The following is an 18,050-nucleotide window of genomic DNA, read 5'->3' as shown; positions in this document are numbered from 1 at the left end:
ACCCCCTGCACGGCTTCCTCGCCGCTTGGCGCCCCCGCCCGGCGGGAGGTCCCCGGAGGAGGAGGTGGCCGGGACCTGCTGGGACCTGCTAGGGCGGGTGGGGGTGGGGGTGGGGGTGGGGGTGGGGGTGGGGGTGGGGGTGGGGGTGGGGAGGCGAGGAGAGGTCACGGCGCCGACAGGCCGCCTACGGGCTTGTGCTTTTCGATCCGGCCGGCTCGAGGGGCTTGGGATTCCGGGGAGCTCCGGGGGTCTAGGGGCCCGGAGTCCCAGGAACTCCAGAGTTCTCGGGTGGGGGGGGGGCCCGGGGGACTCGGAAGCTCTCAGAGTCTTGGGGATCTCAGGGGCCGGGGAACTCCAGGACTCTGGGGTTCTCGAGGGCCCAGGGCGGTCTCAGGGCGGGGTGTTTGCCTCAGGATCCCGGAGGATTCGGGGCACCGTGGTCGTGACCCGCTGGCGTGGGCTCCCCAGGAACCGACGCCCTGGTTTTGCGTTTTCTGCGGCCTACACCGACTCTGGACTTGTGAATGCAGCGAAATCTTAATGAATGAGTAAAGCGACAGCAGAGTCGTCCGCGGGGTGGGGGCTACCAATCTCCTCACCCCGGTCTGCGAAGCCAGACCCAGGTCTGTGTTCCCAGCCTCCCCGCCCCCCAGAGGCTCCCCGGGTGTCTGATCCCTGCCTCCTGGGCTCCTACTCCCCCCGCCCCCAGCCAGCCTCAACTGTCAACCTCTCTCTGATGCCTTGGCCATCGCTTTCTGTCTTCCCAACTGCTTCCCATCTGCTTAAAACCCTCCTGTCTCCATTCCCCGGACGTCTCTCATTGCCTGTTCTGTTGGCTAACTTACCTGCCTGTCTCCCCGCCCAGCTTGTCCTCAAGATTTTGCCCTCCAGCCCTTGCTCTTCCTCCATGAAGTCTCTCTTTTAAGGTCCCCTGACGGTTGCCTTGCATGGATTCCTCTGAAAAAACAGATATTTCCAGTCCCAACTTCTCTCTCAATGCCAGTCTGACATTTCCAATCAATTGTGAAATGCCCACCTGCGTGATTTCAGATGTGCCAAACCGGACATTTCTGAAAATCAAAAACTCGTCTTCTCCCTGTAAGTAGACCTATCCTCACACTGCCATGCCAGAGGGCAGCCCGCGCCCTGACTCCCCTGCAGACTGCAGAAAAAGGACTTGCTAAGTCCCAAGAACACAGGGCAGAGAAGACAAAGCCTGATCCAAGGCAGAGGGTTGCAATTAGCCCCACAAAGTGCATTAGGAACATCAAGGGGGGGCCGGTGGAGACAGACAGAGGCGTCTGACAGAGGAGAAAGTTGATAAGGGAGGTGCATCTGGACACTTACTACTGTAACTTCTGCTAACAGTGTGGCGACTCCCTCAGGTAACACATGTCGTGGTAAGCCTATGGACTTGTGACCATGTGCTGAGCACTATTCGAAGCGCTTAACTACGTATTAACTCACTTAATTCCTACAACCCCACAAGGTGGGTGGGTAAACCAAGGCACGGGAAGCTGCTCACTAGCCTGTGGTCAAACAGTTAACGGTGGCAGAGTTGGGTTTGAACCCAGGTGGCCTGGCCCAGCATTTTTGTTCTTGACCATTAGCTGTTCTGCTTCTCTGTCACCTTCTCAGATCCTTTCAACAAGTCCTATTGTTGTTACAGAAACTTCCTATGTTCTGAAGTTGAAAATAATTTTGAATCACGATTCTCTCAGTTATTAACTATAATGCCCTTTTTTGTGTTATCAGGAGGTTAGATAAATATGCCTCCTATGTCTCCGTGGCACTTGCACAAAAGCATCTGGGATAATCAGGACTCTGTGGCCACAGTCACCTGCTGAACTGCTGGACAGCCCCGCAGAGCTCTGCTGGTGCCCTTCCTCTCCCTCGGGTGCCCGTGAGTTCCCTCAGCCCCTCCCGTCGCCCTCACGCTTACGTGGCCGGATCCTCCTTGAAAATCCAATATTTGGGTAAGTCCAACCAATCCTTGGCTTCAGACAGACAACTATCCTTCCTTGAGCTCTTTCCTCCCTCTAGGCAAAAATCAAACAACTTCTTATATTTCTACAGGTCATTAACATTTACAAAGTGCTGTACTTTTTAGTGTCAACAGTATTCCCAACAACTTTGTGGTGTGGGGTTAACATAGGATTACAGGTTTGCTTCTCCCCAAAATCACGTGGCTCTAAGTGGCAAACAGGATGGGACCCCACTGGCCTGTAAATGCAATCGTTATATATAGACAGCATATGGAGGGGACAGAACTGTTTAAAATGGTAATAATAATATAAAGTCAATATACGTGATGTTGTTGGTTTTACACAGAACAGTTGAAGCCTACTTGGTCACGTAGAACAGAAGAGGAACCGTTCTTTTTTTTTTTTTTTAATTTTTCAACGTTTATTTATTTTTGGGACAGAGAGAGACAGAGCATGAACGGGGGAGGGGCAGAGAGAGAGGGAGACACAGAATCGGAAACAGGCTCCAGGCTCTGAGCCATCAGCCCAGAGCCCGACATGGGGCTCGAACTCACGGACCGCGAGATCGTGACCTGGCTGAAGTCGGACGCTTAACCGACTGCACCACCCAGGCGCCCCGAGGAACCGTTCTTTGAAAGAAACCCAAAACAGGACTCTTGACAAAGAGCAAATACATTAACATGTGTGTCAGAAAAGAAATGTGAGGTAATTTTGTAAATCTTATCAGTAAAAAACTGACAGGCCTTTCATATTTTTACTGTTCTCTCATGAATTTGGAATCATATTTGCCAAAAAAACAATAATCACTTGCCATGGTGAAGAGTCCAAGGCCTCAAATCCCCACCCCAGCTCTGCCCTATACAAGCTGCATGTGCTGTGGTGGGTGAGTCAGCTCCACGGAGCCCTGGCCCCTGTTTGCCAAGTGGAGAAATCATGTCCACCCCCAAAGGATTGTTTACGGTGATTAGTTAAGGTATGTGCACAAAAGCATAAGGCATAAAGTAAGAGATGTTAATATGAGGGCTGACTTTAACATAACTTTATATGAAAACTTTATTGGGTCAGCACAAGGTAATGTACTTCATTGCCACGAAGTATATTAAATGTTAGATATCTTTTTTTTTTAATTTTTTTTTAATGTTTATTTATTTTGGGGACAGAGAGAGACAGAGCATGAATGGGGGAGGGGCAGAGAGAGAGGGAGGCACAGAATCGGAAGCAGGCTCCAGGCTCTGAGCCATCAGCCCAGAGCCCGACGCGGGACTTGAACTCACAGACCGTGAGATCATGACCTGAGCTGAAGTCGGACGCTTAACCGACTGAGCCACCCAGGCGCCCCAGATATCTTTTTTTTTTTAATGTTTATTTTTTGAGAGAGACAGAGGGTGAGTGAGGGAGGGACAGAGGGAGAGGGAGACACAGAATCCGAAGCAGGCTCCAGGCTCTGAGCTGTCAGCACAGAGCCTGACACGGGGTTTGAACTCACAAGCTGTGAGATCATGACCTGAGCTGAAGTCGGACACTTAACTGACTGAGCCACCTAGGCGTCCCACTTTTTCTTTTGTTAATGTTGACTTATTTTTAGGAGAGAGAGAGAGAGAGAGAGACAGAGACAGAGAGAGAGAGGGAGTGGGGGAAGGGAAGAGAGAGAGGGAGATGCAGAATCCAAAGAAGGCTCCAGGCTCTGAGCTGTCAGCACAGAACTTGACACATGGCTTGAACCCATGTACTGTGAAGTCATGACCCGATCCGAAGTCGGACACTTAACTGATTGAACCAGCCAAGTATATTAAATGCCACATTTCTTACCAGAGATTCTCGGCTGCCACATGTGGCAATGAAATCATCCCTCTGAGCGCGTCGTCATGCACAATCTGAGTTCTTTGCTAGCTTTGTAAGGGACAAGAACCAGCACATGAACAGAAGAGACGTATGGAACACCCTCCGGTCATCGTGCGTCTATGGGTGTGACGTTGGGGGAGGGGCTGTGGGAAAACGAGGCCACTCGCAGGAGCTGCGCAGCCGGGAGGCGTGTCTGAAGGCCCAAGCCCCTCGGTCCGGAGCCGCACAGCCGGGAGGAGGTGCCCAGCATCGCACACCACCTGCGTGGTGATGAGAATCATCGTCCTTCCCTTTGCACCTGCCCTTTGCCTGGCTCAGCGTGGCTTCCTGGGGACAGGTGTGTGTCCCGAAGCAGTAAGAGGCAGCTGGTGTCTGGGGGCCCTTTTAGAGGAGAGTCGGAAAAGCCACCTGCAGTGAAGGCAGGTCACCAATTCTTGAGCTGATTTCCACCGTGTTTGAAGATGTCTGGTGACTCAGGCTCCTCAGAGGGTGAGCCTCGTGGCGGAAGTAAGCCTTGGCTGTGGCGAAGGACCCTCAAGGGTGCCCTGCGGTGCTTTCTGGCGACTTCAGCCAGTTGGGGTCCGTCACGGCAACAGGCTGTCTTCCATGCCTGTTGTGCGGAATTGGTCTTCTCTGTTGTACTTTCTTGTTGCTGTGATTCTCACAGATGAAAAGTACGTTTTGCAGCAGAATCTGTGCCTGGGGAATGTGATCAAACTTCTTGCCTAAAAGGAGCCTTTGTGTGGGTGTTCGTACTTCGCCTGGCGTAGCTGTGCGGTATCAGTGTTAGGACCCTGCCCGTCCGTGAACACTTCTGATCCACTGTCCACAGGCCGGTGGCTTGGCGCAAGCCTGCTGTGCGGTCACCTTTCGCTCACTGAGTCACCATCACAGGACCTTGACCACCTACCTGCCCCTCCCGTGCACCTTGTGCAGTGCTTGGTGATGGGGCTGCCGTTTGCTGTTCCAGACCGGCCGGCCACACCTCCACACAGCGGGATGTGTCCGCCCTGCGGTGCGGAGCCGCCTCCTTCCTCCTGCGCTCCAACCTCACCACCCACAGTAGAGTTCCTTCTTTCAAGGAAAGGTCAGTTAGGTTCGTCTTTCGGAGTCTGGGGCTGTTACGGCACCGGTGGCCGGCAGAGGCCTGGCTTAACCCAACGGCCCAAGGACTCTCTGCAGCAACTCACTACTCATCCTCATCCGGAGAATATCTGGTTCTGTGCTACAGCTTCCCAGCTAGAAGTCACTTGTTCACATGTTTCAGATACGAAATGTAAAAACCAAGACCCTTATTAGGATGCGCTACGGCACAGCGATTGTGGCCCATTGTGTCAGAGTCTCGAAAACGGCCACAGGGTATGTCTGGGGATACCCAGGAGCCCCCATCCTGTGTGGGAGCGGCATTCCCAAACTTTTGGGGAACACGGCCTGAGAAGGCTCGTAAAGCTGCAGACCGTGCGTGAATGCGGGGAGAGTCAGAGTGCCTTCTCGGCCTTTCTGACGGAGGCCGAGGGAGCCAGAAGGGAGCACAGATTCAAGATGCGGCTGCCACAACCCGGTGTTCGAAACACATTTGCCCACAGTGTCAACCCCACACGTCACCAGCACCGCTTTGTAGTGAGGTATGCATTGTCCTCTGCCGTCTTGGTTTTGGCCACAATTCGCCTCCCTGTGGAAGTGATGTGCTGTAAGAGAATCCGAAAAACCAAAATGCGGAGCCCCACCAGACTCCAGGCAGTGGACCAGATCTGGGCGACGAGTGGAAATACTTTGTGATGCCCCAGTGTGAATAATAGGACACGAATCACAGAGGATTGTGTCTTTCTACCTGCACGCATCTGCTGCTTGCCTGAGGCAACGGGAGATCATGTGTTGCTTGTGACCACCCAGTGGTTCAGATCCAGCCCCTGTGACCTCTGGGGGCTCTCCAGGCTGGTGTGAGAATGACAGCACCTGTAAGTAGGGTGTGAGCTGATGGAAAGCAGTGTGCTGTGACCACAGCCCAGGGCACACGTTACAGGTGACCAGAGGCAATTGTTCGAATTTCTCAGCAAGGCCTCTGGTGCAGCCAGCCGGTCCAGCTAACGTCACCCTCCTGAGACCCAGGTCTTGAGGGTTGTTCCCACCCCGTGCTCCCCAGTGGAGCCTGAAGGCCAGCCTGCAGCCAGCGCCCCTGACTCCTTGCAGTCAGGAACCTCCTTCTGAGCACCAGGGCCTCGGCTCTTCTGGCTTTGACCTGTGAGGCTCTCCTACCACCAGGCTACGCAGCCTCCTCGTGACAACAGAATCACTGTGGATGAAGTCCACTCACCCACAACTGAAACTCGCACTACCAGGAAGAGCCGCGGGGCTTGGTGGCTGGCCAGTAGACTGCATAAATACAAGACTCCATGTGGCTCGGCCTCACGCCAAATGTCAGAAAGGGAAGGCCAGTGTGCCCCCCAACTCTTGGGCTTGGGGAGCGTGCACGGAGTGAAACCAAGAGGGCAATGAGTGAAGGCGGTGTGGAACAGGACGGTCTTTCCCTTCTGTGTGACTCCTGCCGAGACCCACACGGCGGATGGCAAGTCCCCGAGGGTGGAGCGCCTGGGAGCCACCTCTCAGCCAGATGCGGGGCTGGTGTCCCTTCCACCCTCCAGAGGAGAGCCAGACGGCCACATTCATTCCTCTTGTTACACTCTTGCTCAAGGTCAGCACAAGGGGCCGCGAATGCTGCTCACTTGTGTGGGGAGGTGGGCGCCCTTGGCCACCGGGTGAGTGGAACTCTCCTTGGATCGGCTGTGGCCACGGCCACGTTAGGCTCCCACCCTCGCCCACACTTTTGACGGGGCGACTTTTGATTGCTGCATTAGGCAACGCTTTGTGGTAAACATCAGAGTTGTCACCAGGAAGCATGCCACGTTATGCTTATGACTTTAAACAACCCAGTTTTCAAATCTACTTTGGAATCTGAGTGAACGTGAACTAGTCCACGTCTCCTAGGTGACCTGGTGCCAAACACTTCTCCGGGTTGGAGACATTTCCCAAGCTTCCCTGTGGGCCTGTTCTTTGGACTCTTGTCAGCAGCTCCCCCAACTCTGCTAATGAGGTTTCTGATATCGTTGGACTGTTCCAGAACATTCCATCTCAGAAACGCTGGCAAGCCTCCTGGCACCGAGAAAGATGCTGCTTGTGAGTGACTGTCAGCCTCGGCTCTGCATCTGGAGAACCTGGTTATCTTGGGGTCTATCCCCCTAAAAGCCCTCCAGACTCTTTTCTGTAGCCACCTCAAATCTCATTCCACCCAGTGCTCACTGCACAGGAATCAGACTCTGAACTTGCCAGGCTCCTGAGTCTGGGTGGAGTCTGGAGATGGGTCGGGTCTGGGTTTCCCATTCTGCAGAGCCCACCAGACTCGCCTCGCCCAGGCAGTGCTGAGCCCCGAAGCCTCTTCCAGGCCTAGCGCCCTCCCCCAGCTCCCCCATCCTATGGCAGGTGCTGCCCGGCAGAGTTGTGGCTGCCGGGGACCGAGCAGGGGGACACGGAGCCGGCACCCAGGCAGCCGCTCCCGGAAGCTGGCAGAAGCATGCTGCTGCCCGTGTAGACGCCTCCTGGCATGGAAGGGCTGGGCCAGCGCCGGAGATGGGAGTTCACGCCTCTGTGCGGGTGCTTAACCTTTCCTGCCTGTTGACTTAGGAGCAAAGCCAGTCAGGAAATAGGCCCGAGAGCCAGAGGGCACCCAGCCCACTTCAACTCAGTACCGACGGAGCACCCATTGTGCTCACCCCTGACATCCTGCACTGAGCAAATGTCCCCAGTAGCAGGGGATTTGGGCCACAGAGTGAAAACCCGCAGCGGTGTGAGTCTGTGTTCTCCACATCTCATACCTGCCAATACCTATATTTTCAGAATAGATTTTTGAAGAGCAAACAACCGTGTATCACAGAGTAAGATGTACACCTCAACCCAAGGATCTTAGAGCAAACACGGTGAGTGAAATAAGGAAGTTACAGGCAGGGCACGAAGGGCGGTCTCCAGAAGAGGGGGCTCAGGCAGGGTGGGACCTGGGCGCGGGGTCCCAGACACCTCCCCGCACGGTTCCTGGCAGCGGCTGGGCTGTGACGATGGTGCTCTCACTGGCTGGTCTCACACGGCTGCGTTTTAATTCTGATGTCCAGGCCACTGCCCACCAAAACTGTAGCAGAGTTGGTTATATATATATATATATATATATACACACACAAATATATATATATATATTTTTTTTAGTTTATTTTGAGACAGAGAGAAAGGGTGCACACAAGTTGGGGAGGGGCAGAGAGAGGGAGAGAGAGAGAGAGAGAGAGAGAGAGAGAGTATCCCAAGCAGGCTCCACGCTGTCAGCACAGAGCCCGACGTGGGGACTGAAACACAAACTGAGATCATGAGCTGAGCAAAAATCAAGATTCTGACACTCAACCGACTGAGCCCCCCAGGCGCTCCCCCCTTTTACTTTCTAGAGAAGCAGTTACCAGATCACTCAGAATGTGATGTGGCTTGCATTATATCCCTGCGGGACAGCATGGGCCCAGATCCTTCAGGCCAGGACTCCTAGGGACCTCTGGTTGACTTCTGCCTCCCTCCTGGCCCCACCCCTGCCTAGGCTCCTCCTGGTCCAGGAGCACTGGTGAGTGCCCTGCCCTGGCCTTCCCAGGCCCTGTCCGCCTGCCCTCCTTGCACTGATTGCACACAGTACTGTGGTGGTTTGGGCGCCATCTGCCTGGTACCCACTGGCTCCTTGAAGGACGGACAGTAGCTGATTCACAGGCCCAGCTCTGTGTTTGTGTCAATCAACCAACCTTCACCGCCGGGAGGAGGGAGGTAACAGGGACCTGACTGTGAAGACTGGGCACCTGAGTAACTTGCTTTTTCCGACAGTCCTCATTTATATCAGTGCTCACAGTTGTGACAGCTGGGCAATCATTGGATGTAAATGGGCAGGTCCTCACTAGATTCTTTCCAAGGGCTCCCCTCTGGGTACCATGCCTGCAAGGTTGCAGGTGCCAGCACTCAGCCTGCGGCCCTAGTGCCTGGTGAGCGTCCGGGTCAGACACTTGGGCCTCGCTGGCTGTGGTGCGCTGGGAAGCTAAGTGTGCTTGCTGGGGACGGTGGTGGGGGGGGGGGGGAGGGTCGGACACAGATGAGGTCCTAGTAGCTCTGCTATGTGTCAGGGGCGGGGCTGTGGGGACGGAGGGCCATCTGCCATCTTGTAACCCTGCGACCACCCCGCACACCTGACTGTGGGTCACTCAGACCCCTGTTCTTCTCCCCCCTTGCCCACTTGGGACCGTCGAAGCACCTGCGCCCATGTGCACTGTGCACATGACATTCGAGTTTGTTCTTGCTCTGTCTGTGCAACTGTTCACCTGAGGTTCTGACTCCGAGGCCAGGAGGCCAGGAGCTGGGGCTGGAACGAGACACTGCTCCCCACCCCTCCCCCTCAGCAGCTGCAGAGCCTTGGTGAATTGTTTGCTTCACTGAACCTCAATGTTCTCTTCGAGAAACTGGAGATAATGAAAGCACGTACTGAGGCAGGAAGAAAACTGTCCCCAAAGAGGTCCATGTCCTAGTCCTCAGAACCTGTGAGTGCTACCTTCTGTCATGGAAAGGGATGTGATTATGGGCATGGAGCCTTGAGATGGGGAGAGTGCTCTCAATCATCTGGTCCCCTTCTAATTATGCCCATTCTTAAAAGTGGGGACTCTTTCCCCACTGTGTCACAAAGACATGTGGCCACAGAGGAAGGGTCTGAGAAATGACACGCCGCTATCTTAGAAGCTGGAGGAAGGGACGTGAGCCAAGGAATGTGGAAGCTTCTAGAAGCTAGAGAAGTCAAGGAACAAATCCCCCAAGTCAGCTTATAAACCCGGGCAATGTCCATGCTTTGTATTTCAGTATACCTTACAGTAGCTAGAATGGTGCTGGGGCCATAAAATAATAAAATTTAGAGATTTAGAACTGGAAAGGATCTCTCCGATGATTTTGTTCTACCACGATAAGCAATGTGTTGATCACAGATGGATGGCTGGTGGAGAGATAGATGGGTAAGTAGATGGGTGCTTGCGTAGGTAGATGGATGGGTGCGTGGGTGGATGAGTGGATGGACGAAATAGCTAGCAGCCTAAAGTGAGGTTTTGAGATATTTGTGGGATTTCTAAATAATTTCAATCCTTTCATCAGAGTTCAACCTGTCTCTTTTCCTCTCTTTGTAAGCCATACATAATAGAAAAGTTGACTGAGTTAACTCTAACCTGAGTTAAATATTGATCCTTGAGAACTCCGTGTTGAATAAGACCAAAACATCTATGGTCATTTACATGTAACACTCAGATATCATGTATCCTTCAGGTTCATTAAATGCATCAGAATGCACTAGATCCCAAAAGGGGAGGTGAAGAGTGAGGAGGTTTCCAGGTTTCTGGAGACGCACAGATTCACCTATAATTCATCTGTCACATGGAACAATGGCGACAGAAGGGAGAGGTTGAGAAACTTTGGGTGGTTCAGGATTTATTCATAGGCTTGGCACACCAGAAGACATGATGATCAAAAATATGGCCCTTAAAATACAAATGCCATGGGTTCTCAAAATAGTGGAAATGGAATCATTAATATTGAAGCACAAGAGAACCAAACAAACCAATTCTCCTAATTTATGTTACTTCTGTGAGTTGTTACTACTCCTCTGGCCTTGCCCCCATTCCTAAATTGGATCTTTCATGACCTCAGATCAAGTCTGTCACTGTGAACACTACTGTCTTCAGAAAGCAGTCCAGGCTGCGGGCCTCCCACAAGGCAGTCACCGAGGACAGGGGCCTCCTTGTAGCCCTGCTACAGACTTGTCGCTGGCACAGCCCCCTCCCAACAGATGTTGGTCGAGTTCATGAACTAATCAGTTACATATTATTTAGCCAGTTTCCATCTTCACATTGGGACAGACCTCAAGCCCAGAGATGGTATGAGACTTGACACAGATAGTAAATGGCAAACCACAGCTGGAATCCATGTCTGTTCATAACTATGCCAACACTTTTCCACCTTAAGATACTCCAGAGAGGGGGCTCGTCCTCTCCTGTGGAATGAGGCCAGGGCCCCGTGGGGTCTCATTGGACCATAAGGCTTCCTGTTCCCAAGTATTGGAGGAGTCTCTGGTTTATTAAAATCATCGGGGTCATTCAAGTTCCTGTTCCATTTATAGCCCAGCCATCAGATGAGCTGTGGTGGCCCTATTTCTGTCCCAGGCTCTTGGTGTCAGGGCTGGCTCCTTTGGGGTCATGGAACAGGATTTCCATTCCAGACTTGCACCACATAGCCCCAAGGATGGATGGCAGGTGGCTCAGAGCTAAAGTTTCCAACTGAGACGCATCCATTCAACACGTGTTTATTTCATACTAACATGCTGGGCACTGCTGTAGGCTCTGGGGCACAGAAGTGAGCAAATCAGAAGCCCTCACAATGGAATACTACACAGCCATGAAAAAGAATAAAATCTTGCCATTAGAAACAACATGGATAGACCTAGAGGTTGTTAGGCTAAGTGAAGTAAGTCAGAGAAGGAAAAATACCCTATGATTCCACTTATATCTGGAATCTAAAAAACAAAACAAGACAAAACGAAAAACAGAAAGAAGCTCATAAATACAGAGAACAAATAGGGGTCTGCCAGAGAATAGAGGGTTAGGAAATAGACGAACTAGGTGAAGGAGATTAAGAGGTGCGAACGTCCACTTATAAAATAAGTCAGGGGATGAAAAGTACATAGCATCGGGAATATCATAGGGAAAAAAATCCTGCAACTTTAATGAATTCACTTATCAGTTCTAATAGTTTTTTGGTGGAATCTTTAGGGTTTTCAATATGGAGTATCGTGTCATCTGCAAAGAGTGAAAGTTTTGCTCCTTCCTTGCTGATGTGAATGCCTTAATTTCTCCATCTTGTCTGACTGCCGTGGCTGGGATTTCCACTACCACATTGAATAAAAGTGGTGAAAGTGGACATCCCTGTCTTGTTCCTGATCTCAGCGGAGAAGCTCTCAGCTTTTCACCACTGAGGATGATGTTAGCTGTGGGGTTGTCATACATGGCCTTTATTATATTCCGTCTATACTTTGTTGAGAGTATTTATCATGAATGGATGTTGACTTTAAAGTTTTCGCTCTGTAACCATGGAGTACAATTTTAGTTGCAGATTGTTCACATATGGGTCACGTTAAGAAAGTTTCCTTCTATTCCCAGTTTATTGAGTGTTTCCATCATGAAAGGGCATTGAATTTTCTTAAATTCTTTTTCTGCATCCATTAAGATGATTATATGTTTTTTTCACCTCCATTCTATTAATGTATCATATTCCACTGATTAATCTTCATACGTTGAACCATTCTTGCAATCCAGGAATAAATGCTTCTTGGTAATGGTGTGTGATCTTTCTAATATGGGGCTGAATTCAGTGTGCTAGTATTTTGTTGAGGAGTTTTGCATCAATATTCATAAGGGATGGTGGTCTATGGCTTTCTTGCAATGTCTATGTCTGGTTTGGGTATCATAGTAATTTGATAACTTAATTTTTTAAATCCTTGCCTTTTAAAATAAATTCCAAGGATGGGGTGAATATACCTTTCTACATAATTAAATTTGGTATATTCTAGAACAGGTGCAGTTACCTGCCTAAATGTACTTACTAAAAAATATTTCCCATTCCTAGTTTTATAACACCTGAGAATATCACTTCAATTATTTCGAGGGGTTTTAACATATCTTTCAAGTTTTCAAAACAAAGTTATACTTAATTCAGCTTAATTAAAGAAGTCCTTTTTGGGGTGTAATATTGCAAAAATTATACGATAAAGATAGATATCAAATTTCAAATTTCCTTTTGAGAAAATTGCTTCCCCTAAAACATTTCCTTTCATGGCTTTAAAGACACGTGTCATACATTTTGACACTTAAACCCAAATCTGAATACTTAGTTTACTTCAACCATTATGCAGAACTATTCCTTTTCTAAAAGGGTAAATTGCTTCTATTATACAGTTGCAAAATACCTGGGAAAAAAGTAATTTGCACCTCCATTCCTCTCTAACGTGTATTCGTTTTTTTTTTTAACGTGTATTCCTTTTGCATGTCTATGAACTTCATATAAATTTATAAAATTTTATAGCATTTTCTGATATTAATATAGCCAGCCACATTAGCTCTTTTGAAATTAGATTTTGCATGGTGGGTCTTTTTCTGTCCTTTTCCTTTCAATCTATGTCTTTAAGTTTAAAACATGCTGATGTAGATAGAAGATAGTTACATTTGGTTTTCTCCCAGTCTAATGATTCTATTCGAATATTCAGACTATTTCTAGCTAATGTAATTCCTGACAAAGCTGGGGTTAAGTCTGCCATCTTGCTCTTTGTTTCCATTTGTTCTTTATTCTTTCTTTCCTCCCTTCTTTCCATCAATAAGTAATTGTTGGTATTTCATTTATTGTTTCTATTGGCTTTTTAGCTGTGTCTTTTTAAAAAATATCTTTTAATGGTAATTCTAGTGATTACAATACACACCTTCAGTTTATCACAGTCTACCGTAAGTTAATGTTCTAAAACTTCGTATTCATTGTAAGAAACAATATAATATTCATTTATTCCTTAGCACATCACGTTGTTGTTGTTTGACTTTTATGTGCATCATAACCCCCCAATATGCCATCATCACCATTATCATCATCATCATCATCATCATCATCATCACTATTTCTTTATTTTTAAAAAATCTTGTAGTATTTTAATAAAGCCATTAAGATGGCCTGAAACAAAATGATCAGCATAAAAGGAAATTACAGCGTCACTATATTTATACAAGAGGGAGCAGCAAGGGGCACATTTGGAAGTGCCTATAACACTGTTCGATCGATCCACGTTAAATACCATAAAAGTAAGTAGTCAGAATGCAGCGTCATATACATACCATTGAAAAGGAAAGGGGAACATTTACAGAGTTAAACTTTTGTATAACATGTGAGTTTTGATATGCTATGTTTAAGTTAGCAAAAAGTCTTACAGTTTGTGTGAAATGGTTGTGTGCCTTAATCTCACCCACCGCTAGATCAAGACACTGAAACTGAGAAGAGTTCCTTCCTTATTTACAGCTTTATTCTTGACATCCCTCTTTGAGACCAAAACGATTGTGGAGCTGACTCGTACCTGGAGTAATTACAAAATACCACGGTCATAACAACAAGAGCCAAAAGAAGTATCGACCATCGTTTTACCTTTCGACTGCTGAGGTCACCTACAACACAGTGCAAGAAAGCACAGTTGTGCATTCACGAGTTGACTGTACCAACCTCTGTAAACATTTAGGAATGAGCACATCCGAGTAAATGGATACTTCTTTATCTCACAGAGTAAAATCAAGCATTTTCTACTTTAAAATTATTTCTGTGTAAAACAAAGACAGAACTCTTGGAGGTCAAACAAGGAAAACAGATAGCAAGTGGAACGCACTGTTAAGTCATGAAACAAAGAAGAATCTGCAGTAGAAGTCAGGCAGTATAATCCACAACATTTAGCAACCATCACATCTCTGGTAAGATCTCATTAAAAAAAAAAAAGTCACAAGTTCTAAAAAGTTAATAATCCACTCTCTGAAATCAGATATAAAACTATGACCAACAGAAGATACACAGAGTAAACGGTTTTACTAAAAGCTGTTGACGTTTCCACCAGCAGTAACCATAGGGAGCTGGCTGGTTGTAACCACAGTGTACATATCCATGGGGGTAGTAAGTTTCATGTCTGTACTGCAGGTAACTGTTACCCCCGGATTGTCCATGCCGCTGATTGGATTGAGTGTCAGTTTGCCACCCCCACTGGTTTGACCTCTAAACAGTCTATTACCTTGCAACTGATTGCCTCTGTGTCTCTGGCTCCCAGCAGCTCGGCTGTTCTACTCCTCAACAATTGGAAGGAGACCCAGGAGGGCTCTTCAGGTATTCATGGTACTCTTTGCCATCTTCTGTGAATGTACTGGCAAACGTCTCTTCAAAATTTGGAACAGCTTCAGAAGGGTCTGTATTCCTGAAATTCCCAGCAACTTAAGGCAGCTTTACTGTTTAATGTTTATGTTGTTTCCATCTCCGGCCCACAGCGTGGCCAAAGGATCTCCCAGTACTTCACCTCTCCAAGGTAATGGAGCCACTCCCATTACTATTCTTTTTTTTTTTTTTTAACATTTATTTATTTATTTTCGAAAGAGAGAGACAGAGACAGAGACAGAGCACAAGCAGGGGAGGGGCAGAGAGAGGAGGGAGACACAGAATCCGAAGCAGATTCCAGGCTCTGAGCTGTCAGCACAGAGCCCAACTTGGGGCTCAAACCCATGAACCATGAGATCATGGCCTGAGCCGAAGTCAAGTGCTCAACCAACTGAGCCACTCAGGCGTCCCCCCCACCCCCATTACTATTCTTTTAAACAGATTTTTTAAATTTATGAAAATAATATTTTAAATTTACCTGTATATTGAATTTCCGGTACCTCTTGCAGATCCAGGTTCCATCTTGGATGCTTTCCCTTAAACCTTAAGAACTTCCTTAGCATTTCTTGTAGTGCAGGCCCATTGGTGCAAAATATTGTGAGATCTTTTTTCTTCTAAAATGTCTTTATTTTTCCTTTATTTTGAAGAATATTTCCACTGGGTATAGAATTTAGGTTGCTAGGTTTTTGGTGTGTGTTTTTTTTTAATTTGTAAGTAATTTTAGAATTTCAAAGATACTATTACATTGTCTTATGGCTTTCATTGTTTCTTTTTTTTTATATAAAATTTTTTAATGTTTATTTATTTTTGAGAGAGAGACAGTGTGAGTGAAGGAGAGGGAGACACAGAATCCGAAGCAGGCTCCAGGCTCTGAGCTGTCAGCACAGAGCCTGATGCAGGGCTTGAACCCACGAACCATGAGATCATACCCGAGCCAAAGTTGGATGCTTAACCAACTGAGCCATCCAGGTGCCCCAGCTTTCATTGTTTCTGATGAGAAATCAGCTATCATTTTATTTTTTTTCAGCTGTCATCATAGAGTTATTCCCCTGAATGTAATGTGCAGTTTTTCTCTAGCTATATTTAAGTTTTACCCTTTTTGGTAATCTAACTATCATATGTCTAGGAGTGGTTTGTGTTTTTTCTGACTGGGATTCACTGAGTTTCTCAGATCTGTGAGTTTGTGTCTTTCATCAATTAAAGAAAATCTTGTCCATTATCTCTTTAAATATAGAAGAGACAGTTCTATACTTTATTATCTCTCTTTATTTTGCCCCATTCTTTCAATTCCTTAGAGTCCTAAGCTCCATTAACATGTATTTTTAACCAATTTACAGTTCCACACATCTTGGACATTCTTTTATTTTCCATTCTTTCCTCCCTAATTTGGATAATTTCTAACGAAGTATCTTCAAATTAACTGATCCTTTCTCTTCTGTATCCATTATGCTGTTAAGTCTATCGAATTTTTCATTTCAGATATTGTATTATTTTTACTTCCAGAATTTTCCTTCTATTAATTTTTTTATAGTTCCCATTTCTCTGGTGAGAATTTTCATCTACTCACCTGTTCTGTCCATCTTTTCACATTTTTTTTTTGTAAATTGTTTTTTATATTTATAAAAAGTCTTAAAGTTTTAAAGTCTTTATCTGCTAATTCCAACATCTAGGTCATCTGTTGGTCTGCTTCTATTCACTTTTTTCTTGATTATGTCTCATATTTCTTGGCCTATCTAGTGGTTTTTCACTGTATACTTGACATTGTGGATGGCAACACTGTAGAAACTCTGGATTGTGTTACCTTTCTCTATAAAGAGCAGACATTTGCTTATTATTCTGGTAGGCAGTTAAATTTGTGGCAGATTACTTTGATCCTTTGGAAGGCTGGCTTTAATCTTTGTTAAGACAGCTCTGCCTTGGGTTGCCTGGGAGGCTCAGTTGGTTAAGCATTTTACTTTCGACTCAGGCTCAGGTCATGATCTCATGTTTCCTGAGTTTGAGCCCCATGTCAGGCTCTGCGCTGACAGTGCAGAGCCTGTTTGGGATTCTCTGTCTCCCTCTCTCTCTGCCGCACACACTCTCTCTCTCAAAACTAAATAAACTTAAAAAAAAAAAACAGGTCTGCTTCAGTTTTCTTCTTTGCTCCAGAGTATACTCTCCTGTATCATGCATATTTAAAAGTTTTCATATATTTTGACATATTTAAAACTTTTCTATCTGGGGAGAGACTGCCCCTTCCAGGGCCAGCCAATTGTTAAGATGCCAAAAAGCTCATCGGGAAGCATGCCTCTGATCTGCAAACTAACCAGTCTGGAGCCAGAACTCCCCTATCTGGCCCCTGCACCCAGGAGGCAGTATTCTTCTGTCTTCGTTTCAGAGACAGGGACATACCCTACAGCTTAGGGCCTGATGGAATTATTCAACCAGGCCAGTCCTAGGCTGTCTGCCCTGCCATCTTGCCTTTCTTTCCTACAGAAATCCCAGTAAAGGTCTCGATTTCCACTTTCCCCTTACTCCTGATGATTCTGGTGCTTCCTTACGTGGTCTCGCATGGCATTGTGCCTCCCATTTCTGGGACCCATGAGCATAGTAAACTTGTTCTTTCCTGAATCTCTCCTGCATGTCCTCTTGTAGCTGCACCTCAGTGAGCATCACAGAAAAGAACACAGAAGACTCTTAGCCTGAAATGTGACCAATACCCCCAGGGGTGTCCCTTCTGGGAAAGCCACCGTGTCTATCAAGCCCTTCGCACTCGATGGAAATCGAACTCCAAACTGTCTCCAGCACTGGGCAGCCCGGGACCTCCTCAGCTATTCAGCTTTCCAGCTGCTGGTTTCTGGGGCGGGGGTGGGAGGGGTGTAGTTAAGAGCCACATACGTGTAGTTAAGAGCCAGCCAAGACTGTGAAATGTCTTTGTGCAAGCTCGGGTGAGAGGTCCAGTCTGGTGCATCCCTCCCTTCTGGGATTTTCTCTTCAGTTTCCAGCCCTCTGGTAGCATCAACCTCCAAATTCTCTCTCTTTATCTTGGTAAAATCGCCACATTTTGCTTGACCCTAGTGTCACGAGCCCTGAGGGGGCTGGGATGTGCTGTCGCGGAGAAGTCAGATGAATGTGGCTAAATGGTATCCGCTGGTTTGCTTCCTTTATTTCAACGATTGTGTCCTTCCAGCTTCTGTCTGCTTC

The 18,050-nt window shown here is 47.6% G+C and overlaps 1 long non-coding RNA gene and 1 pseudogene across 1 annotated transcript; one reads left to right on the top strand and one right to left on the bottom strand.

Moving 5' to 3' along the window:
- Nucleotides 1–162: 162 nt before the first annotated feature.
- Nucleotides 163–7,739, top strand: LOC123386406. The gene is made up of 3 exons (XR_006600197.1): nucleotides 163–623; nucleotides 927–2,958; nucleotides 3,798–7,739. It is a non-coding gene; the product is annotated as an uncharacterized LOC123386406 (long non-coding RNA).
- Nucleotides 7,740–14,495: 6,756 nt separating this feature from the next.
- LOC109501892 lies at nucleotides 14,496–17,424 on the bottom strand (annotated as a pseudogene).
- Nucleotides 17,425–18,050: the final 626 nt, after the last annotated feature.

This window comes from Felis catus, chromosome B4, assembly GCF_018350175.1.
Source record: "Felis catus isolate Fca126 chromosome B4, F.catus_Fca126_mat1.0, whole genome shotgun sequence".
In the NCBI taxonomy this organism is placed as follows: domain Eukaryota; kingdom Metazoa; phylum Chordata; class Mammalia; order Carnivora; family Felidae; genus Felis; species Felis catus.
Note: the sequence above shows the minus strand (reverse complement) of the source record. Positions and strands in the feature narration are given on the sequence as shown.